Source organism: Salmo salar, chromosome ssa01 (genome assembly GCF_905237065.1).
Source record: "Salmo salar chromosome ssa01, Ssal_v3.1, whole genome shotgun sequence".
In the NCBI taxonomy this organism is placed as follows: Eukaryota; Metazoa; Chordata; class Actinopteri; order Salmoniformes; family Salmonidae; genus Salmo; species Salmo salar.
In genome coordinates this window covers 141,263,639-141,285,369 of record NC_059442.1, presented here as the reverse complement: position 1 = coordinate 141,285,369, position 21,731 = coordinate 141,263,639, and the positions used below count along the sequence as shown (strand labels likewise).

Below are 21,731 nucleotides of genomic sequence, written 5' to 3'. Positions count from 1 at the left end.
CACATAGATGTCTGTCGTGTATCTGTATGTCCAGCAGACCTCTACTGAGTTGAGTTTGTGTGTATGTGTGTTATATGTGTGTGTGTATGAGTGTGTGCGGACTGTGCCGAGCTCGCAGCTGGGGCTAACTAAAGGGGGCCTTAACATTCTGGGTCGGGAGGTGGGGTGAGGGGTGCGGGGAGAAATGGGGATTAAGGGAGTGAGGGAGAGCGAAGTATGGAGGGAGGTAGGGAGGGAGGAGGGGGCTGGACAAGCACTCGGCTTCTGAGTGGTTGCAAACAGCTCTGTGTTTGTACTGTGTGCTGGAGTGAAACTGCAGAGTTCACACACGCTGCTGTTTACTTTCATTCTTCCCTCCACACTGTCCATCTTTTCTCGTTTTCTGTGGAGAAGAGTGACTGTTCCCTCTCTCTCACCTGTCTATGCTCTTTCACCTTGGTGCCGGTGGACTATAGACGAGTTATGCCTTTGAGTGCCTGCCCCCTGAGCAGCCTGGAGTAGGTGAGTGTTGCCTTTGTGCACTCAGCAGTACAGTATAGTGTTGTTGATTGAGATATAGGAAGATAGAAGCGCTTAATTAGCGGGTTTTAGTGTTCATTGTCTCCTCTCTGTCTTTCGGTTGTCTCTCTCTCTCTCGCTCTCTTTTCTGTCTCTCTTTATTGGTGTGTGAGTTAGTGAGTGAGAGAGAGACACACACCTTTGACGCATTATTTAATTACATTGTAATGGTATGCCTTGTGTAATTCATATTTGCATGTCATCCTCTCAGATTGAGATTGACCCAATGAAATAGTAATCGTGCTCATTTGCCATGCTTGACTAAGCTCAGATTGTCTCATGCAATTTGCAACTAGCTTTAGGAATGGTGTGTGTGCGTGTGTGTATTTATATTTTGTAATAATGGCTGTCTGATAAGAACTGGGCCAGTTGTAACTTCAGACTTTTATTGCTGGTTAGAAAGATTTGTTTTCTGACAATGGCATGAGGCTGCTCAGACCCATGCCCAGGGGTGAGATGGGAAAACGTTCCTTCAGTCTGAAGCTGATGGACTGAAATGAATCAAAAAGCTAAGATGTTAGAGTAAGGATAGGCCACACAGCTCATTTCTATAGCCAGACGATGAGACATGACGGTAGGAGCTACACTCAGCCTTCCACAAAGAACTATATGTTTATTACTCTTTATTATTCACATCTGAATCGATCTTAACAAAGGTTGAACATAAGATAAGATATTAAATGCAGACCAGACAGACATGCTCCTCAATTCCTATCAATATTTCTGTCAGTATGGCTCTGAATGTTTCCTCCATATTGATTAAACCTGTTGTGTTGTCTGACCCACTGCCATTTAATCAGATCAATATACAGCATACACTGAGGGTACAAAACATTAGGAACACCTGCTCTTTCCATGACATGGACTGACCAGGTGAATCCAAGTGAAAGCTATGATCCCTTATTGATGCCACTTGTTAAATCCACTTCAATCAGTGTAGATGAAGGGGAGGAGACGGATTTTGTAAGCCTTGAGACAATTGAGTAATGGATTGTGTATGTGTGCCATTCAGAGGGTGAATGGGCAAGGCAAAACATTTAAGTGCCTTTGAATGGGGTATGGTAGTAGGTGCCAAGCACACCGATTTGAGTGTGTCAAGAACTGCAAAGCTGCTGGGTTTTTCATGTTCAACAGTTTCCCGTGTGTATCAACCACCCAAAGGACATCCAGCCAATTTGACACAACCGTGGGAAGCATTGGAGTCAACATGGGCCAGCATCCCTGTAGAAGGCTTTCGACACCTTGTAGAGTCCATACCCCGATGAATTGAGGCTGTTCTGAGGGCAAAAGGGGGTGAACTCAATATTAAGAAGGTGTTCCTAATGTTTTGAAGAATCAGTGTATGTATATCGTGTGTGTGTGTTTGTGTGCACTGTATGTGAAACAGTGTGTGACTCTTCATATCAAAGCCTGTGGGTGTCTGGTGTGTGTGCATGTGTGCATCCCACATCAGTGCTGATTCTCTCCTGTGCTGTTGGCATCTGGGTGAATGTAGGGCAACTAAACTCTGTTTGTCCTAACCAGAAACATGGACATGGGACTGGGCAAATCCAATTAATTTACATCTACATCTATTGTAGCCTTCCTCTCTTTATCTTTCTTCATCTCACCCTCTTTTCTCTCTCACAGTACCACTCTCATCCATGTCCTGTTCTGTTCTTTTCTCTCTCTTTCTCAATCCCTTTATCTCTCGCTCTCCCTTTCTCTCTCACCCTCTCACCCTCTCTCACTCATTAACGCTTATCTTTCATCTGTCTCCTTTGCAATCTCTTACACATCATTAGTTGTATAAGAAATTAATAGAAAGCCTTTTTATCACACATTCAGGTTGACATGACAGGTTACAACTAATACTTATATGATGCATTTGGTTTTTAAAATCATACCTTCATGCATCCTCTGAGAGCATCCCACTGATAACAAAGCGATCTAGGAACAAGAGCAGGAGTGGGGCTTGAACCATACTCCGATTACTGACCAGAATGGTCCAGACCTTGTTGTCCAATTACACCCAGGAAGGCTACAGTATATTTTCCCAGTGAAGCTAAAGGACATAGCTAGCTAAAGCAGGAAGTGGAGCAGATGTGTGGGGCACATCTGGTTTGACAGCGCACCGGTCCCAGTGGTGCTCCGTACAGCGGTGTAGTGTTGGTCAGTGTGCCATGCAACCCTGACTGATCAATTTGGCCTAGTTTCAAGTTTTTTGTCTGAGACAGGATTTTGTCGAGGCACAGATCTGGGGAAGGGTACCAAAAACTTTCTGCAGCATTGAAGGTCCCCAAGAACACAGTAACCTCCATCATTCTTAAATGGAAGAAGTTCGGAACTACCAAGACTCTTCCTAGAGCTGGCCGCCTGGCCAAACTGAACAATCGGGTGAGAAGGGTCTTGGTCAGGGAGGTGACCAAGAACCCAATGGTCACTCTGACAGAGCTCCAGAGTTCCTCTGTGGAGATGGGAAAACCTTCCATAAGGACAACCATCTCTGCAGCACTCCACCAATCAGGCCTTTATGGTAGAGTGGCCAGACGGAATCCACTCCTCAGTTTAAGGCACATGACAGCCTGCTTGAAGTTTGCCAAAAGGCACCTAAAGGACTCTCAGACCATGAAAAACAAAAATGAAATTTTTCTCTGGTCTGATGAAACCAAGATTGAACACTTTGGTCTGAATGCCAAGCGTCACGTCTTGAGGAAACCTGGCACCATCCCTACAGTGAAGCATGGTGGTGGCATCATGCTGCGGGGATGTTTTTCAGCAGCAGGGACTGGTAGACTAGTCAGGATTGAGGGAAAGATGAACGGAGCAAAGAACAGAGAGATCCTTGATGGAAACCTGATCCAGAGTGCTCAAGACCTCAGACTGGGGTGAAGGTTCACCTTCCAACAGGACAACGACCCTAAGCACACAGCCAAGACAATGCAGGAGCGGTCTCTGAATGTCCTTGAGTGGCCCAGCCAGAGCTCGGACTTGAACCCGATCGAACATCTCTGGAGAGACCTGAAAATAGCTGTGCAGCAACGCTCTCCATCCAACATGACAGAGCTTGAGAGGATCTGCAGAGAAGAATGGGAGAATCTCCCCAAATACAGGTGTGCCAAGCTTGTAGCGTCATACCCAAGAAGACTCAAGGCTGTAATCGCTACCAAAGGTGCTTCAACAAAGTACTGAGTAAAGAGTCTTACAGTTTTTTCCAACTGCTTACACACAAATCTTTTCATGTCACACGATTTTTGAAACCGCTCACTCAAAGTGCAAAACTACACACCAAATATCCAAAACCATAAGTTATTTCTCAGCCTTTGACTCAGTTGTCAATTGCATAAAACACTTTTTTCAAAACACTACACACAATTCTCTACCTAAAACACAAAAATCTAACAGGAAGTGACTTGCTTTCCTTTTCCAAAAACAACCAATCAAAACCCTACACTTATTCACCAGGTCACACACACAATAGGACAGAGGGCAATTACCAATGTCCCTGGACAGCGTGGGGGTAATATAACTATGTGTGCTGCCATCACTCAAAACGGGGTTCTCCATCACATTTTACATTACATTTTAGTCATTTAGCAGACGCTCTTATCCAGAGCGACTTACAGTAGTGAATGCATACATTTCATTAAAAAAAAAAATATCCGTCACAATGCCACACTGGGTCCGTACAACACCGGCCATATGCTCACTTTTCTGGATGCAATTTACACAATGCTTGTCCCTGATCCAGATCAGGAGCCTGCTAGATTTGTGGTTTTATGGGACAATGTTAGTTTTCACCGGGCTGTTCTGGTCCAAAACTGGTTTGCCACCCATCCACAATTTGTAGTTTTGTACCTACCCCCATATTCACCTTTTCTAAATCCCATAGAGTAATTCTTCTCAGCCTGGCACTGGAAAGTGTATGATCACCAACCCTATGCCCGCATGCCGCTTCTCCAGGCAATGGAGGACGCATGTGGGGACATAGAGGTTGCCTCTGTCCAAGGTTGGATACGCCATGCTAGGAGATACTTCCTTCAGTGTTTGGCAAGAGAAAACGTATCTTGTGATGTGGACGAAGTATTGTGGCCAGACCCAGCCCGGAGAAGAGATGAAGCGTAGCTTAGAACTGGTGACTGCCCCCCCTACCAATTCCTGGACTGCCCCCCCCGGGACCCCATACACACAATTGTGTTCTTTACTGTATTCTAAAGAATATACTTTTGGTTTACATATGTTTATGGTTTTGTTGTATGCTACTGTATACAACAGTCATGTTTGGCCTAATAAATATTTTCTGTTTCTACATTGCATTGGTGTTTACATTTACATTTAAGTCATTTAGCAGACGCTCTTATCCAGAGCGACTTACAAATTGGTGCATTCACCTTATAATATCCAGTGGAACAACCACTTACAATAGTGCATCTAAATCTTTTAGGGGGGGGGGTTAGAAGGATAACTTTATCCTATCCCAGGTATTCCTTGAAGAGGTGGGGTTTCAGGTGTCTCCGGAAGGTGGTGATTGACTCCGCTGTCCTGGCGTCGTGTTTACAGTGTACTTGTTACCCCTCTCAGCAGATTACTTTCACTGTAGAACATTGTATTGAAATGTAGATATATGCCTATGAAAGACCAAAGAGCTTTAGATTTAGAACAACAGTGTTTACATGGTATATCCAAAAATGTACTATTATGAAAGCAGTGTTTGCTATTTGATGCAAATGCTTCATTCTGACATGTGTTTATGGCATTTTGAATGCAGTGTTACATTTTGAAGGAGATGTGAGGCATTTTGCATTTTGTGTGTGCAGTTTAGGCAATTGTGTGTAAAGTTTTGAAAAAAGGAGACAGTTTTGAAAACGTGTGTAAGCAGTTGGAAAAACCTGTAATACTTATGTAAATATGATATTTCATTATTTATTTTTTGGGACATTTGCAAACATTTCTAAAAACCAGTTTTTGCTGTGTCATTATGGGGTATTGTGTGTAGATTGAAGAGGGAATTAAAAAAATTCAATTTTAGGATAAGGCTATAACATAAGGTTACTAGGCATATATGATAAACAGAATAGCAGCAGCGTATGTGATGATTGTATGTTAGTGGGTGTGTGGGTGTGTAGAGTTAGTATAAATGTATTTGTGAGTTATGTGTGTGTGAGCAAATGATGAAGTGTGTGTTTGTGTGTGTTAGAGTATCAGGGGGCGTGAGTGTGTGAATGTGCATAGAGACAGTGTAAAACATGTATAAAATTGTCAACTCAGCTAGTCCGTGTAGCTATTTAGTTATCTATTCAGCAGTCTTATGGCTTGGGAATAGAAGCTGTTCAGGAGCCTGTTGGTGTCAGACTGTACCGCTTGCCTTTCGGAAGCAGAGAGAACAGTCCACGACCCATCTTAATGCAAAGCCCCAGGGGCAGGCTGGGTAAAAGCCTTGTTGCCCTGTTGCATCTGCCAATCTGCACTGTTCACAACACAGCTGTTAGCCTACCAGAATAGAATAAAATAGAATACAATAGAATAGAATAGAACCACTAACTTGCTCTAGCCACACAGTGCCTTCTAGGCAGCAGAACCAACAAAGACAAGAGCCTATGTCCACCCAACAAGCAATATGGAAATTGGGATCCAATTGACATAAGCCTGGCTCTCTGTTATATCTGTTACATAAGGAAGAGAACTGAAGTGTGTTATCAGAAGACTAAAAGTCCATTTTCTGGGAGAATATGAGAGATGACAAAAGAGCTCGCTGAATGGAGGCTCTTGATGTTAATCGTGCGTTGCTGTTAAATAAAAGCAGAGAGAGAGGGAGAGATGCACGATTGGCGTCACTTATGGCTGCAATTTCAGATAATGGTTATGTTCATTTAGTTTGTCTCATGCCTTAAAATATGGTCACACAATTAAAATACTTTTTGCCATGCCAAGTCAGACTAGTGAACACACAGAGAGAGGGAAATGTACAGAGATTAGGAGGTGAGAGGGAGAGGTGTGTGATAAAGTCAGAGTGAAAGAGAGGAAGGAAAACATGGTATCTGACCCCAGTTTGTCACTCCCACAGCGCTTTGAACTTAACCGCAATGAATGTCCCCAGTCAGTCACCCTGAAGAGGAAAGGGTTCAGACATTTCAGCTGTGATTTTGAATTTCATGACTAGATGATAGGCCACTCAGCAGGTTTGTAAAGGGACAGCCACCCACGTTAAAATGGTCGCCGTGAACACTTTGCTTACAGTGAGGTGAGCCAGGGTCATCTGAGAGAGCCAGCATGATCTCTGACACTGCTGTTATGTGTGCGTCTCTGGCAGTGAATACTACTAATAGGATTATTCAAATGAAGAATTAGGCTACCTGAGAGCAGCAAAAGCTATGCGAGTAACATATGTAACAAAAAGGTTTCAAACTGTGATGCAAATCTAAGACCAAATACAGTGGGTTAGACAGACAATTAGACAATGGGTTAGGCAGTTAGACAATGGGTTAGACAGTTAGACAATGGGTTAGACAGTTAGACAATGGGTTAGACAGTTAGACAATGGGTTAGACAGTTAGACAATGGGTTAGACAGTTAGACAATTGGTTAGACAGTTAGACAACGGGTTAGACGATGGGTTAGACAGTTAGACAATGGGTTAGGCAGTTAGACAATTAGACAATGGGTTAGACAGTTAGACAATGGGTTAGACAGTTAGACAATTAGACAATGGGTTAAACAGTTAGACAATGGGTTAGACAATGGGTTAGACAATGGGTTAGACAGTTAGGCAAATAGACAATGGGTTAGACAGTTAGACCATTTTTTAGACAGTTAGACAATTAGACCGGGTTAGACGATGGGATAGACAATGGGTTTGACAATGGGTTAGACAGTTAGACAATGGATTAGACAATGGGTTAGACAGTTAGACAATTATACAATGGGTTAGACAGTTAGACAATGGGTTAGACAGTTAGACAATGGGTTAGATAGTCAGATAATGGGTTAGACAGTAGGGATAGGTAATGCAGATCACATGAGATCCCACACTCTTACATAACCTTATGTATTGGATGTATAAGGGAGAATGGACTTCCCTTCATGGTTTTGGAGTGTTTGGGATACGTTTACATTTTAGTCATTTTGCAGACGCTCTTATCCAGAGTGACTTACATTAGTGCATTCCTCTTAAGATAGTTAGGTGGGACAACAGCATATCACAGGCATAGAAAGGACAGGGAATCAGGGGGAAGCTGGTTCCACCATTGGGGTGCCAGGACAGAGAAGATCTTGGACTGGGCTGAGTGGGAGTAGAGTATGTCTGTGTAGAGGAAGGTCTGTATTCATGTGTTAGTGTGTGTGAGAGGGTTTGTTTGAGTGTGTAATTTATAATGGATTTACATTACATTATGAAAACGTAGAGGGCAGTGTTTCAGAGGATTTTTAAATGTGTGTGTGTCCGCTTGTGTCTCTGTGTGTGTGGGTGTCTGTGTTTGTGTGTCTGCTTGTGTCTCTCTCTCTGTGTGTGTGTGTGTCTGCTTGTGTCTCTGTGTCTGCTTGTGTCTGTGTCTGCTTGTGTTTGCTTGTGTCTCTGTGTGTCTGCTTGTGTCTCTGTGTATGTCTGCTTGTGTCTCTGTGTCTGCTTGTGTCTCTCTCTCTGTGTGTGTGTGTCTGTTTGTGTCTCTGTGTGTGTCTGCTTGTGTCTCTGTGTATGTCTTCTTGTGTATCTGTGTCTGATTGTGTCTGTGTGTGTGTGTGTGTCTGCTTGTGTATCTTTCTGTGTGTGTGTGTGTCTGCTTGTGTCTCTCTCTGTGTGTGTGTGTGTGTTTGTGTCTCTGTGTGTCTGCTTGTGTCTCTGTGTGTGCGTGTGTGTGTGTATATTTGTGTGTGTGTGTGCCTCTGTCTGTCTGTCTGTCTGTCTGTCTGTCTGTCTGTCTGTCTGTCTGTCTGTCTGTCTGTCTGTCTGTCTGTCTGTCTGTCTGTCTGTCTGTCTGTCTGTCTGTCTGTCTGTCTGTCTGTCTGTCTGTCTGTCTGTCTGTCTGTCTGTCTGTCTGTCTGTCTGTCTGTCTGTCTGTCTGTCTGTCTGTTTGTTTATTGTGTGTGTACTCACCCTCCAGGACAGCTAGAGTATTTATAACTGACACAACGTGACCTGTACGTGTGTATGCATTTAACCATGTCTAATGCACTTCCCTCAAACGTTGTTACAACTAGGGTCAGATGGTCTACACATGAACGTGTCATCTGCATGCACATGCACTCTCCCCTCCCACGAAGCACTGAAACATTTACACACCTACCCAACCCGCTTCCCTATAGTTGGTTTTAGAGAGGAGGCGTAGCATTTGCTTGACATTGCTGCTGACATTGTAAGCACAAGAGGAATGACAAAGATGAATCTCAACTTTGCCTGTGGCAATCCATCATAGATCACAGTCAACACTTTCTAATGTGTATATGTCAGATAAAAATATAGTTCCTCTAAAACAACAACAGAGGCAATCATATTCAATTTGATATTTAACGCTTGTTTCCATCAATGCCTACTGAAACACATGGACCTTTCTACTGTATATTATTAGATTGTTTTTGTTGCTGCCCTTTAACAGATGGCTTGAAATTCCTTTTAATCTGTAGATTAAATATTTCTATGAAATTATAGTAAATGTCAAGCATCAATAATATCTCCCTGTTTCACATAGAGCTGCTGTCCTCACATCTCAAAGGTGTTATGACAAATGAGTTCAATCAGAAGATTCAATGAGCTGTTTCTTTCCCCATGCTGAGTAGGAAGACTGTGTGTGTGTTTGAGAGAGTGTATATAACTCAGGTCTGTACTGATGTTTGTACTGACGCTGCTCTGACTTAAGGTTAACTCATGCCTCATGCTACTGTCCTGTTGATCCAAAGTCAGATAACCCATCCTAAAAGGTCACATATCCGCTGTTCTTTCCTCTGTCCACTTCCTGCCATGTTGAACTGTCAAATACACAATACTCAAACCATTGCTTTGTTTTGTTTCTCCAATCATAATCTCATTTAGTTTTTCATCATTTATCCTGTCATACTGTATGTCACCTCCAACGCCATGTCAGAGTAGTTTTGCATCTGGTGTCAGGACCCTTTTTTTTCCCCAATTTTCGCCTAAAATGACATACCCAAATCTAACTGCCTGTAGCTCAGGACCTGAAGTAAGGATATGCAAAACATGCGTTTTTTTTGTTTTTTTGTTCCATCATCTTTGAAATGCAAGACAAAGGCCACAACGTATTATTGCAGTTTAGGCGCGATTTAGATTTTGCCCACTAGATGGCAGCAGCGTATGTGCAACGTTTTAGACTGATCCAATGAAGCACTGCATTACTGTTCAAAATGTTGTATCAAGTCTGCCCAAATGTGCCTAATTGGTTTAAGTTCATAACTGTACACTCTTCTCAAACAATAGCATGGCATTCTTTCACTGTAATAGCTACTGTAAATTGGACAGTGCAGTTAGATTAACAAGAATCAAAGCTTTTTGCCCATATTAGATATGTCAATGTCCTGGGAAATGTTCTTGTTACTTAAAATGTCATGCTAATCACATTAGCACACGTTAGTTCAACCGTCCCGTGTGGGGACACCGATCCCGTAGAGGTTAATTCATTGGTGAATGGACTCTACAAGGTGTCGAAAGCATTGCATAGGAATGCTGGCCCATGTTGACTCCAAGGCTTCCCACAGTTGTGTCAAGTTCACTGGATGTCCTTTGGGTGGTGGACCATACTTGATACACACGGGAAACTGTTGAACGTGAAAAATTCAGCAGCGTTGCAGTTCTTAACATAAACCGGTGCTCCTGGCACCTACTACCATACCCCGTTCTAAGGCACTTAAATATTTTGTCTTGCCCATTCAGCCTCTGAATGGCACACATGCACAATCCATGTCTTATTTAATCAGTCTCCTCCCGTTCATCTACACTGATCGAAGTAGATTCAACCATTGACATCAATAAGGGATCATAGCTTTCACCTGGAATCACCTGGTCAGTCCATGCCATGGAAAAGCAGGTGTCCTTAATGTTTTGTACACTGAGTGTATGAAAACTTCATTAATTATTATTAATATTATTTTTTTGTATAGTAAAAATCACTAAGCTAATCTCTGTAAACTGAATTTTAAGCCTCGAACAAACTATGCTGAACCCTAGACAAATACATTTCCTTCAGAAAGTATTCATACCCCTTGACTTATTCCACATTTTGTGTTACAGCCTGAATTTAAAATGTATTAAATATATTTTAATTCTCACCCATCTACACACATTAATCCATAATGGCAAAGTGAAAACATGTTTTGAAGAATTTAAAAAAACATTTTTTTAATTGATTGAAAATGAAATATAGAAATATCTAATTTACATATAGTACCAGTCAAAAGTTAAGACACACCTACTCATTAAAACGTTTTTTCTTTATTTTTAATATTTTCTACATTGTAGAATAATAGTGAAGACATCAAAACTATGAAAAAACACATATGGAATCATGTAGTAACCAAAAAAAAACAGTTAAACAAATCAATACATAGATATTTTATATTCTTCAATGTAGTCACCCTTTGCCTTGATGACAGCTTTGCACACTCTTGGAATTCTCTCAACCAGCTTTACCTGGAATGCTTTTCCAACAGTCTTGAAGGAGTTCCCACATATGCTGAGCACTTGTTAGCTGCTTTTCTGTCACTCTGCGGTCCAACTCATCCCAAACCATCTCAATTGGGTTGAGGTCGGGTGATTGTGGAGGCCAGGTCATCTGATGCAACACTCTATCACTCTCCTTCTTGGTCAAATAGCCCTTACACAGCCTGGAGGTGTGTTGGGTCATTGTCCTGTTGAAAAACAAAGCACAAACCAGATGGGATGGTGTATCGCTGCAGAATGCTGTGGAAGCCATGATGGTTACATGTACCTTGAATTCTAAATAAATCACTGACAGTGTCACCAGCAAAGCACCCCCACACCATCACACCTCCTCCTCCATGCTTCACGGTGGGAACCACACATGCGGAGATCATCCATTCACCTACTCTGCGTTTCGCAAAGACATGGCGGTTGGAACCAAAAATCTCAAATTTGGACTCATCAGACCAAAGGACAGATTTCCACCGGTCTAATGTCCATTACTCGTGTTTCTTCGCCCAAGCAAGTCTCTTCTTCTTATTGGAGTCCTTTAGTAGTGGTTTCTTCGTAGAAATTTGACCCCGAAGACCTGAGTCACGCAGTCTCCTCTGGACAGTTGATGTTGAGATGTGTCTGTTACTTGAACTCTGTGAAGCATTTATTTGGGCTGCAATTTCTGAGGCTGTTAACTCTAATGAACTTATTCTCTGCAGCAGTGGTAACTCTGGGTTTTCCTTTCCTGTGGCGGTTCTCATGAGAGCATGTTTCATCCTAGCGCTTGATGATTTTGCGACTGCACTTGAAAAATCTTTAAAAGAGCTTGAAATATTCTGGATTGACTGACCTTCATGTCATAAAGTAATGATGGACTGCCGTTTCTCTTTGCTTATTTGAACTGTTCTTGTCATAAGATGGACTTGGTATTTTACCAAATAGGGCTTTCTTTTGTGTACCACCCCTACCTTGTCACAACACAACTGATTGGCTCAAATGCATTAAATTTAATTGAAATTTAATTGAAATTTATTCCAGGTGACCCACCTCGTGAAGCTGTTTGAGAGAATGCCAAGAGTGTGCAAAGCTGTCATCAAAGGGTGGCTTTTTTGGTTTATACATGATTCCAAATGTGTTATTTCATAGTTTTGATGTCTTCACTATTATTCTACAATGTAGAATATAATAAAAATTAAGAAAAACACTTGAATAAGTAGGTGTGTCCAAACTTTTTAAATTTTAGATTCACTTTTGGCAGCAATTTTAATAAGGAATTGTTTGCAAATGTATTAAATACATAAGTATTCAGACCCTTTGGTATGAGACTCGATCTTGAGCTCAGGTGCATCCTGTTTCCATTGATTATCCTTGAGATGTCGACCTGTGGTAAATTCAATTGATTGGACATTATTTGGAAAGGTACACACCTGTCTATATAAGGTCCCACAGTTGACAGTGCATGTCAGAGCAAAAACCCAGCCATGAGGTCGAAGGAATTATCCGTAGAGCTCCGAGACAGGATTTTATCGAGGCACAGATCTGGGGAAGGGTACCAAAACATTTCTGCAGAATTGAAGGTCCCCAGGAACACAGTCGCCTCCATCATTCTTAAATGGAAGAAGTTTGGAACCACCAAAACTTCCTAGAGCTGGCCTCCTGTCCAAACTGAGCAATCGGAGGAGAAGGGCCTTGGTCAGGGAGGTGACCAAGAACCCGATGGTCACTCAGAACTGAGTGGTCACCCTGACCACTCAGTTCTGCTGTGGAGATGGGAGAAACTTCCAGAAGGACAACCATCTCTGCAGCGTGCCACCAGTCAGGCATTGGACTCTATGTAAACTGGAAACCACATATCCTGAGGCTGCATTTATTGTAGCCGTGGATTTTAACAAGGCTAATCTGAAAACAAGGCTCCCCAAATTCTATCAGCATATCGATTGTGCTACCAGGGCTGGTAAAACCCTAGACCACTGTTATTCTAACTTCTGCGATGCATATAAGGCCCTCCCCCACCCTCCCTTCGGAAAAGCTGACCACGACTCCCTTTTGCTGCTCCCAGCCTATAGACGGAGACTAAAACAGGATGCACCCACGCTCAGGTCTGTTCAACGCTGGTCCGACCAATCGGATTCCACGCTTCAAGATTGCTTCGATCACGTGGACTGGGATATGTTCCGCATTGCGGCGAACAACAACATTGACGAATATGCTGATTCGGTGTGCGAGTTTATTAACAAGTGCATCGGTGATGTTGTACCCACAGCGTCTATTAAAACATTCCCCAACCAGAAACCATGGATTGATGGCAGCATTCGCGCAAAACTGAACGCACGAACCACCGCTTTTAATCAGGGCAAGGTGACTGGAAACATGACCGAATACAAACAGTGTAGCTATTCCCTCCGCAAGGCAATCAAACAAGCTAAGCGTCAGTATAGAGACGAAGTGGAGTCGCAATTCAACTGTTCAAACACGAGAGGTATGTGGCAGGGTCTACAGTCAATCACGGACTACAAAAGAAAAACCAGCCCCGTCGCGGATCACGATGCCTTGCTCCCAGACAGACTAAATAACTTTTTTGCTCGCTTTGAGGACAATACAGTGCCACTGACACGGCCCGCAAAACCTGCTGGCTCTCCTTCACTGCAGCCAACGTGAATAAAACATTTAAACGTGTTAACCCTCGCAAGGCTGCAGGCCCAGACGGCATCCCCGGCCGCGTCCTCAGAGCATGTGCAGACCAGCTGGCTGGACTTCCTGACGGGCCGCCCCCAGGTGGTGAGGGTAGGTAACAACATCTCCACCCCGCTGATCCTCAACACTGGGTCCCCACAAGGGTGCGTTCTCAGCCCTCTCCTGTACTCCCTGTTCACCCACGACTGCGTGGCCATGCACGCCTCCAACTCAATCATCAAGTTATCAGACGACACTACAGTGGTAGGCTTGATTACCAACAACGACGAGACGGCCTACAGGGAGGAGGTGAGGGCCCTCGGAGTGTGGTGTCAGGAAAATAACCTCACACTCAATATCAACAAAACAAAGGAGAGGATTGTGGACTTCAGGAAACAGCAGAGGGAGCAGGCCCCTATCTACATTGACGGGACAGTAGTGGAGAGGGTGGAGAGTTTTAAGTTCCTCGGCGTACACATCACGGACAAACTGAAATGGTCCACCCACACAGACAGTGTGGTGAAGAAGCCACCATCAGTGCCTCTTCAATCTCAGGAGGCTGAAGAAATTCGGCTTGTCACCAAAAACACTCACAAACTTTTACAGATGCACAATTGAGAGCATCCTGTTGGGCTGTATCACCGCCTGGTACGGCAGCTGCTCCGCCCACAACCGGAAGGCTCTCCAGAGGGTAGTGAGGTCTGCACAACGCATCACCGGGTGCAAACGATCATCAAGGACAACAACCACCCAAGCCACTGCCTGTTCACCCCGTTATCATCCAGAAGGCGAGGTCAGTACAGGTGCATCAAAGCGGGGACTGAGAGACTGAAAAACAGTTTCTATCTCAAGGCCATCAGACTGTTGAACAGCCATCACTAACATTGAGTGGCTGCTTGCCATCATACTGACTCAACTCCAGCCACTTTAATAATGGAAAAATGTATGTAATCAATTTATCACTAGCCACTTTATATAATAATTATATACCCTACATTACTCATCTCATATGTATATACTGTACGCTATACCATCTACTGCATCTTGCCATCTTGATGTACTGTATCACTAGCCACTTTAAACAATGCCACTTCATATAATGTTTTCATACCCTACATTACTCATCTCATATGTATATACTGTACTCTTACCATCTACTGCATCTTGCCTATGCCGTTCGGCCATCACTCATTTATATATTTTTATGTACATATTCGTATTCATTCCTTTACACTTGTGTGTATAAGGTAGTTGTTGTAGAATTGTTAGGTTATATTACTTGTTAGATATTACTGCATGGTCGGAACTAGAAGCACAAGCATTTCGCTACACTTGCATTAACATCTGCTAACCATGTGTATGTGACAAATAAATGTGATTTGATTTGATATGGTAGAATGGCCAGCCGGAATCCACTCCTCAGTAAAAGGCACATGACAGCCCACTTGGAGTTTACCAAATGGCTCCTAAAGACTCTCAGACAATGAGAAACAGGATTCTCTTGTCTGATGAAACCAAGATTGAACTCTTTGGCTTGAATGCCAAGCGTCACGTCTGGCGGAAACATGGCGCCATCCCTACGGTGAAGCATGGTGTTGGCAACATCATGCTGTGGGGATGTTTTTCAGCGGCAGGGACTTGGAGACTAGTCAGGATCGAGGGAAAGATGAACGTGCTTCCCGAGTGGCGTAGTGGTCTAAGGCACTGCATCACAGTTGCTAGCTGTGCCACTAGAGATCCTGGCTCTGTCGCAGCTGGCCACGACCGGGAGACCCATTGGGCGGCGCCAATTGGCCCAGCATCATCTGGGTTAGGAGAGAGTTTGGCCGGCAGGGATGTCCTTGTCCCATCACGCTCTAGCGATTCCTGTGGCGGGCCGGATGTATGCACGCTGACACGATCGCCAGGTATAAAGTGTTTCCTCCGACACATTGGTGTGTCTGGTTTTCGGGTTAAGCGGACCTTGTGTCACGGAGCAGTGCAGCTTGGTTGGTTCGTGTTTCGGAAGATGCATGCCTCTCGACCTTCGCATCTCCTGAGTCTGTACGGGAGTTGTAGCAATGAGACAAGACTATTACTGCCAATTGGATACCATGAAATTGGGGCGCAGTGTGCTCAGGACCTCAGACTGGGACAAAGGTTCACCTTCCAACAGGACAAGGACCCTAAGCACACAGCCAAGACAACGTGGGACTGGCTTTGGGACAAGTCTCTGAATGTCCTTCATTGGCCCAGCCAGAGCCCAGACTTGAACCCGATCAAACATCTCTGGAGAGACCTGAAAATAGCTTTGCAGCAATGCTCACCATCCAGCCTGACAGATCTTGAGAGGATCTGCAGAAAGGAATGAGAGAAACTCCCCAAATACAGGTGTGCCAAGCTTGTAGCGTAATACATATCTACCTCAATTACCTCGTACCCCTGCACATTGGTACTGGTACCCCTTGTATATATAAGTTATCGTTACTCATTGTGTATCTATTACTACTTTTATTATTACGTGTTTTATTTTTCTATTATTTCTCTATCTGCATTGTTTGGAAGGGCCGTAAGTAAGCATTTCACTGTTAGTCCACACCTGATGTTTATGAAGCACGTGAAGAATAAAATGTTATTTTATTTGATATGTTTTCCCAACATTTCAATTGAGTCAGTCTGGGGCTCGCCAAAAGCTAAACTCCTGTTGGGGATGATGTCATGTTCTTGTGCCATGTCCTTGTGCCAAGGGAGTGAGACACCGAACCCAAGACTGCTCATTTGGGCTCTCTCCCTTTCCCACTCCCTTCCCCTTTGTCTCCCTGATCTGTCTCATTTTTTTGTCTCTTTATCACTCTCATTTGGTCCTTTTTTAAAATCTGTTTTCACCTGTGTCACATTTTCTTACTTTCAGCTGTCCCTTTTTACAATACAAGGTTAAGGCCTGTATGAATTGTTATTGGTTTCCTTTCACTGCATCAAGGTGGTGGCATCATACAATATTTATGATATCACATTAATACGGTACAGTATGTTAAATCGATTCACCTTAATGAATGTGTCATTATCACTCTATTCTCCCTGTGTTTAAACCAACCCACCCAAACCCTCCATGTCACAGACTGAGACAGTGGGATTACCAACAGATTGATTGACATGACTCATAATCCCCATGGGCATCTTGACCTCCGGCAGAAACAGGAAATAAGACATCTGCCAATCATAATGGCTACTGTCTGCCCAGTCGCCCTAAATGTCCCCGTCTCGTTGCGTAGTCCCGTGTGGCATGATGAGTCAGTCACCCTCAGTTTGGCTGAGCAGAAATCCTGCCTGTCTGTCTGTAGTACTCTGCTACATTGTGTTTATTTATCTGTTAGCGCTGGTTGGTGTCATCGTCTTTGAGTCGCTTTCAGCTCCCCTGCTTTTCCTTCACAGTGGGCTGTTATTGTGCAGTTAACCCAACCATAACAAGATGTAATTTCATCCCGACCATCACTTTGTGTTTGTGTGTGTGCTTCGCTTTCCTTTTTCTCTCCTCCCCTCTCTGGCATATAGCTGTGACTTTAGGCTTCGGGGAGAATACTGTTTCATTCCATGTCTCTGCGCTTGCCTGCTTGTTTAAATGTCCTATTTTCCCTTGATTTACCCAGTACCCAGGGCTCACCAGTCACATCCTGGTAATATGACTTCTTTCCCTGGTAATGCGTCAGTAAGCATCTGATGGGTTACTATATCCAAGGCACTGGTGGTTAATGTGTTTTCACATCCTCTCTCTCATTCCCTTGTTCTCTCTTTCTCTATCTTCTCTGTCTCGCTCTCTCTCTCTTGCTCTCTCTCTCTCGGTCTGTCTGTCTCTATTTGGTGCAGCCTCTGCTCTGACCTCTTCTGTTAGAGGTAGCATTCCCTGACGGTTAGATGTGGTCAAGTGTGACAATGGGTCCTTTTCAAATGCCCAAAAGATGCTCTTCCCACCTCTCCAATTCACAGCCACACTAATAAATAGGTTTGGACTGCCTCATCCAGGGTCAGAGAGAGAGAGGTGGGGAGGGGGGGTTATTTTCTGCATTATGCATCTTCCTTTTGATGCAAAACCCAGCACTGGTGTGCATGGCCGACGAGCTCTACCCACTGGGCGCACCATGTCATTTCAACGTGAACATTTGTGTCATATTTAGTTGAGATGTTGATCAATGAGATTTCAACCTTTAATCACCCACACAAAAATACAGCCAGAAGTTTGTTGAACTCCATTATATCGCTATGCTTTCGACCATCTAAAAGCCCAACCAAATTCCAATGGAAAAGCAAGGTCTGATTTTTGGTTTAGTTGTCATCTAAATGTGTTATCAGAGTGCTTTCAACCATTTAAATTCACAACAAAGTTGAAATTGGAATACATTGTCATATATTTTGTATTTATAACAACTGTGTTATCAATCTAATAGCACAACCAAATTACATGGATTGCAGTTGAGATGACATTAAAAGTACATGTGCAAGTGATCAATGCGGTTTGAGATTCTGCACATATTATTATAGCAATTGTGAATTGTAGACAAATTGTGAATTGTAGACAAATTGTAAATCGTGGAAAAAGGATAGACAAACTGGACTTAAAGCCAGACTAAGGGGCGGCAGGTAGCCTAGTGGTTAGAGTGTTGGGCCAGTAACCGAAAGGTTGCTAAATCAAATCCCCGAGCTGACATGGTAAAAAATCTATCATCCTGCCCCTGAACAAGGCAGTTAACCCACTGTTCCTAGGCCGTCATTGTAAATAAGACTTTGTTCTTAAGTGACTTGCCTAGTTAAATAAAGGTTAAATATAAAATAAGTTAGTGGCACAGATGGACAATCCAAGCAGAAGATACATTTCCTTCAAATGTTGATATTTGGTTGTGTTCAATATCCAGTTTGTCTACAAATTCATAATTGATATGTTAGATTCACGTCTCCATCTCAACCAACAATCAAAGTTAAAGAATAAGACTAAATCCAATCTAATCAAACTTTAAATGCACTTGAAATAAAGTTTGATTTAATTTAGTCCTTAATTTAGTCCTTTCACTTAGATCTTTGGTTAAGATGGAGGTGAAAATTCAACTTATGATTAACTTGAAGTTTATTTTGAATCCAACCAAAGCTTGAAACCCTAGAACTATATGTATTGTCTATTTTTTGTTAAACCAATTGAATTGAATTGAAACAATAGCTGTTAACACCTCTTAAGGATCCGCTCCTTTTTTTTCAATTATCACCTAAAATGACATACGCAAATCTAACTGCCTGTAGCTCAGGACCTGAAGCAAGGATATGCTTATTCTTGAGACCATTTGAAAGGAAACACTTTGACGTTTGTGGAAATGTGAAATCAATGTGGGAGAATATAACACATTAGATCTGGTAAAAGATAATACAAAGAAAAAACGTGTATTTTTTTTTTTTTTGTACCATCATCTTTGAAATGCAAGAGAGAGGCCATAATGTATTATTCCAGCCCAGGCACAATTTAGATGTTGGCCACTAGATGGCAGAAGTGTATGTGCATCGTTTTAGACTGATCCAATGAACCATTGCATTTCTGTTCAAAATGTTGTATCAAAACTGCCCAAATGTGCCTAATTGGTTTATTAATAACTTTTCAAGTTCATAACTGTGCACTCTCCTCAAACAATAGCATGGTATTCTTTCACTGTAATAGCTACTGTAAATTGGACAGTGCAGTTAGATTAACAAGAATTTAAGCTTTCTGCCAATATCAGATATGTCTATGTCCTGGGAAATGTTCTTGTTACTTACAACCTTATGCTAATCACATTAGCCTACGTTAGCCCAACCGTCCTGTGGGGGACCCACCGATCCTGTAGAGGTTTAATGACTTCCCAAATGCTATACAGGCATAGTGCAAAATGTTGAAGACATTGTGTTTCAAAGGTAGAAATTCAACATTTAAACAACACTTTAAGTTCATGCCTTTTAAAAAAAAATCCAATGTATTTCCAAAAGTGGCAACCAACCATTGATGCCAATGAGAGAGAGAGTTTCAATCACAATCTCAGTTACATCTTGTTTAGTCTTCAGAATATTTTTAATTGAATTTAAACATAATACACTGCTCAAAAAAATAAAGGGAACACTAAAATAACACATCCTAGATCTGAATGAATGAAATAATGTTATTAAATACTTTTTTCTTTACATAGTTGAATGTGCTGACAACAAAATCACACAAAAATAATCAATGGAAATCCAATTTATCAACCCATGGAGGTCTGGATTTGGAGTCACACTCAAAATTAAAGTGGAAAACCACACTACAGGCTGATCCAATTTTGATGTAATGTCCTTAAAACAAGTCAAAATGAGGCTCAGTAGTGTGTGTGGCCTCCACGTGCCTGTATGACCTCCCTACAATGCCTGGGCATGCTCCTGATGAGGTGACGGATGGTCTCCTGAGGGATCTCCTCCCAGACCTGGCCTAAAGCATCCGCCAACTCCTGGACAGTCTGTGGTGCAACATGGCGTTGGTGGATGGAGCGAGACATGATGTCCCAGATGTGCTCAATTGGATTCAGGTCTGGGAAACGGGCGGGCCAGTCCATAGCATCAATGCCTTCCTCTTGCAGGTACTGCTGACACACTCCAGCCACATGAGGTCTAGCATTGTCTTGCATTAGGAGGAACCCAGGGCCAACCGCACCAGCATATGGTCTCACAAGGGGTCTGAGGATCTCATCTCGGTACCTAATGGCAGTCAGGCTACCTCTGGCGAGCACATGGAGGGCTGTGCGGCCCCCCAAAGAAATGCCACCCCACACCATGGCTGACCCACCGCCAAACCGGTCATGCTGGAGGATGTTGCAGGCAGCAGAACATTCTCCACGGCGTCTCCAGACTCTGTCACATGTGCTTAGTGTGAACCTGCTTTCATCTGTGAAGAGAACAGGGCGCCAGTGGCAAGTTTGCCAATCTTGGTGTTCTCTGGCAAATGCCAAACATCCTGCACGGTGTTGGGCTGTAAGCACAACTCCCACCTGTGGACGTCGGGCCCTCATACCACCCTCATGGAGTCTGTTTCTGACCGTTTGAGCAGACACATGCACATTTGTGGCCTGCTGGAGGTCATTTTGAAGGGCTCTGGCAGTGCTCCTCCGGCTCCTGCTTGCACAGAGGCGGAGGTAGCGGTCCTGCTGCTGGGTTGTTGCCCTCCTACGGCCTCCTCCACGTCTCCTGATGTACTGGCCTGTCTCCTGGTAGCGCCTCCATGCTCTGGACACTACGCTGACAGACACAGCAAAACTTCTTGCCACAGCTCGCATTGATGTGCCATCCTGGATGGGCTGCACTACCTGAGCCACTTGTGTGGGTTGTAGACTCCGTCTCATGCTACCACTAGAGTGAAAGCACCGCCAGCATTCAAAAGTGACCAAAACATCAGCCAGGAAGCATAGGAACTGAGAAGTGGTCTGTGGTTACCACCTGCAGAACCACTCCTTTATGGGGGTGTCTTGCTAATTGCCTATAATTTCCACCTGTTGTCTATTCCATTTGCACAACAGCATGTGAAATGTATTGTCAATCAGTGTTGCTTCCTAAGTGGACAGTTTGATTTCACAGAAGTGTGATTGACTTGGAGTTACATTGTGTTGTTTAAGTGTTCCCTTTATTTTTTTGAGCAGTATATAACATTCGTCTATGGTTCAGCCATAGCATTTATGTTGTTTTCAGCCATATTAGTAGAGGCAAAAATCATCTGCTATGTCTACCACTGAAATATACGCTACTGGACTTCATGACCCAGGGCTCTTTCGAGCCATGACACCTCATCAGATACTTATCATTGTGTGAGTGTCACAGGGTTTTCAACACCCCATCTCTCCCATTGACACCCAAGGCAACGTGTGTTTTGGTG

At 43.3% G+C, this 21,731-nt stretch overlaps 1 protein-coding gene across 1 annotated transcript in view; it reads left to right on the top strand.

Annotated features, from left to right (window-relative positions):
* The first annotated feature begins 321 nt into the window (after positions 1-321).
* Positions 322-21,731, top strand: part of LOC106565973 (regulator of G-protein signaling 3) — a 202,382-nt gene continuing 180,972 nt past the window's right edge. Inside the window, exon 1 of the mRNA XM_014133716.2 lies at positions 322-501. The gene's annotated coding sequence lies outside the window, so the exon portion shown is untranslated. The remainder of the gene's footprint in view (positions 502-21,731) is intronic.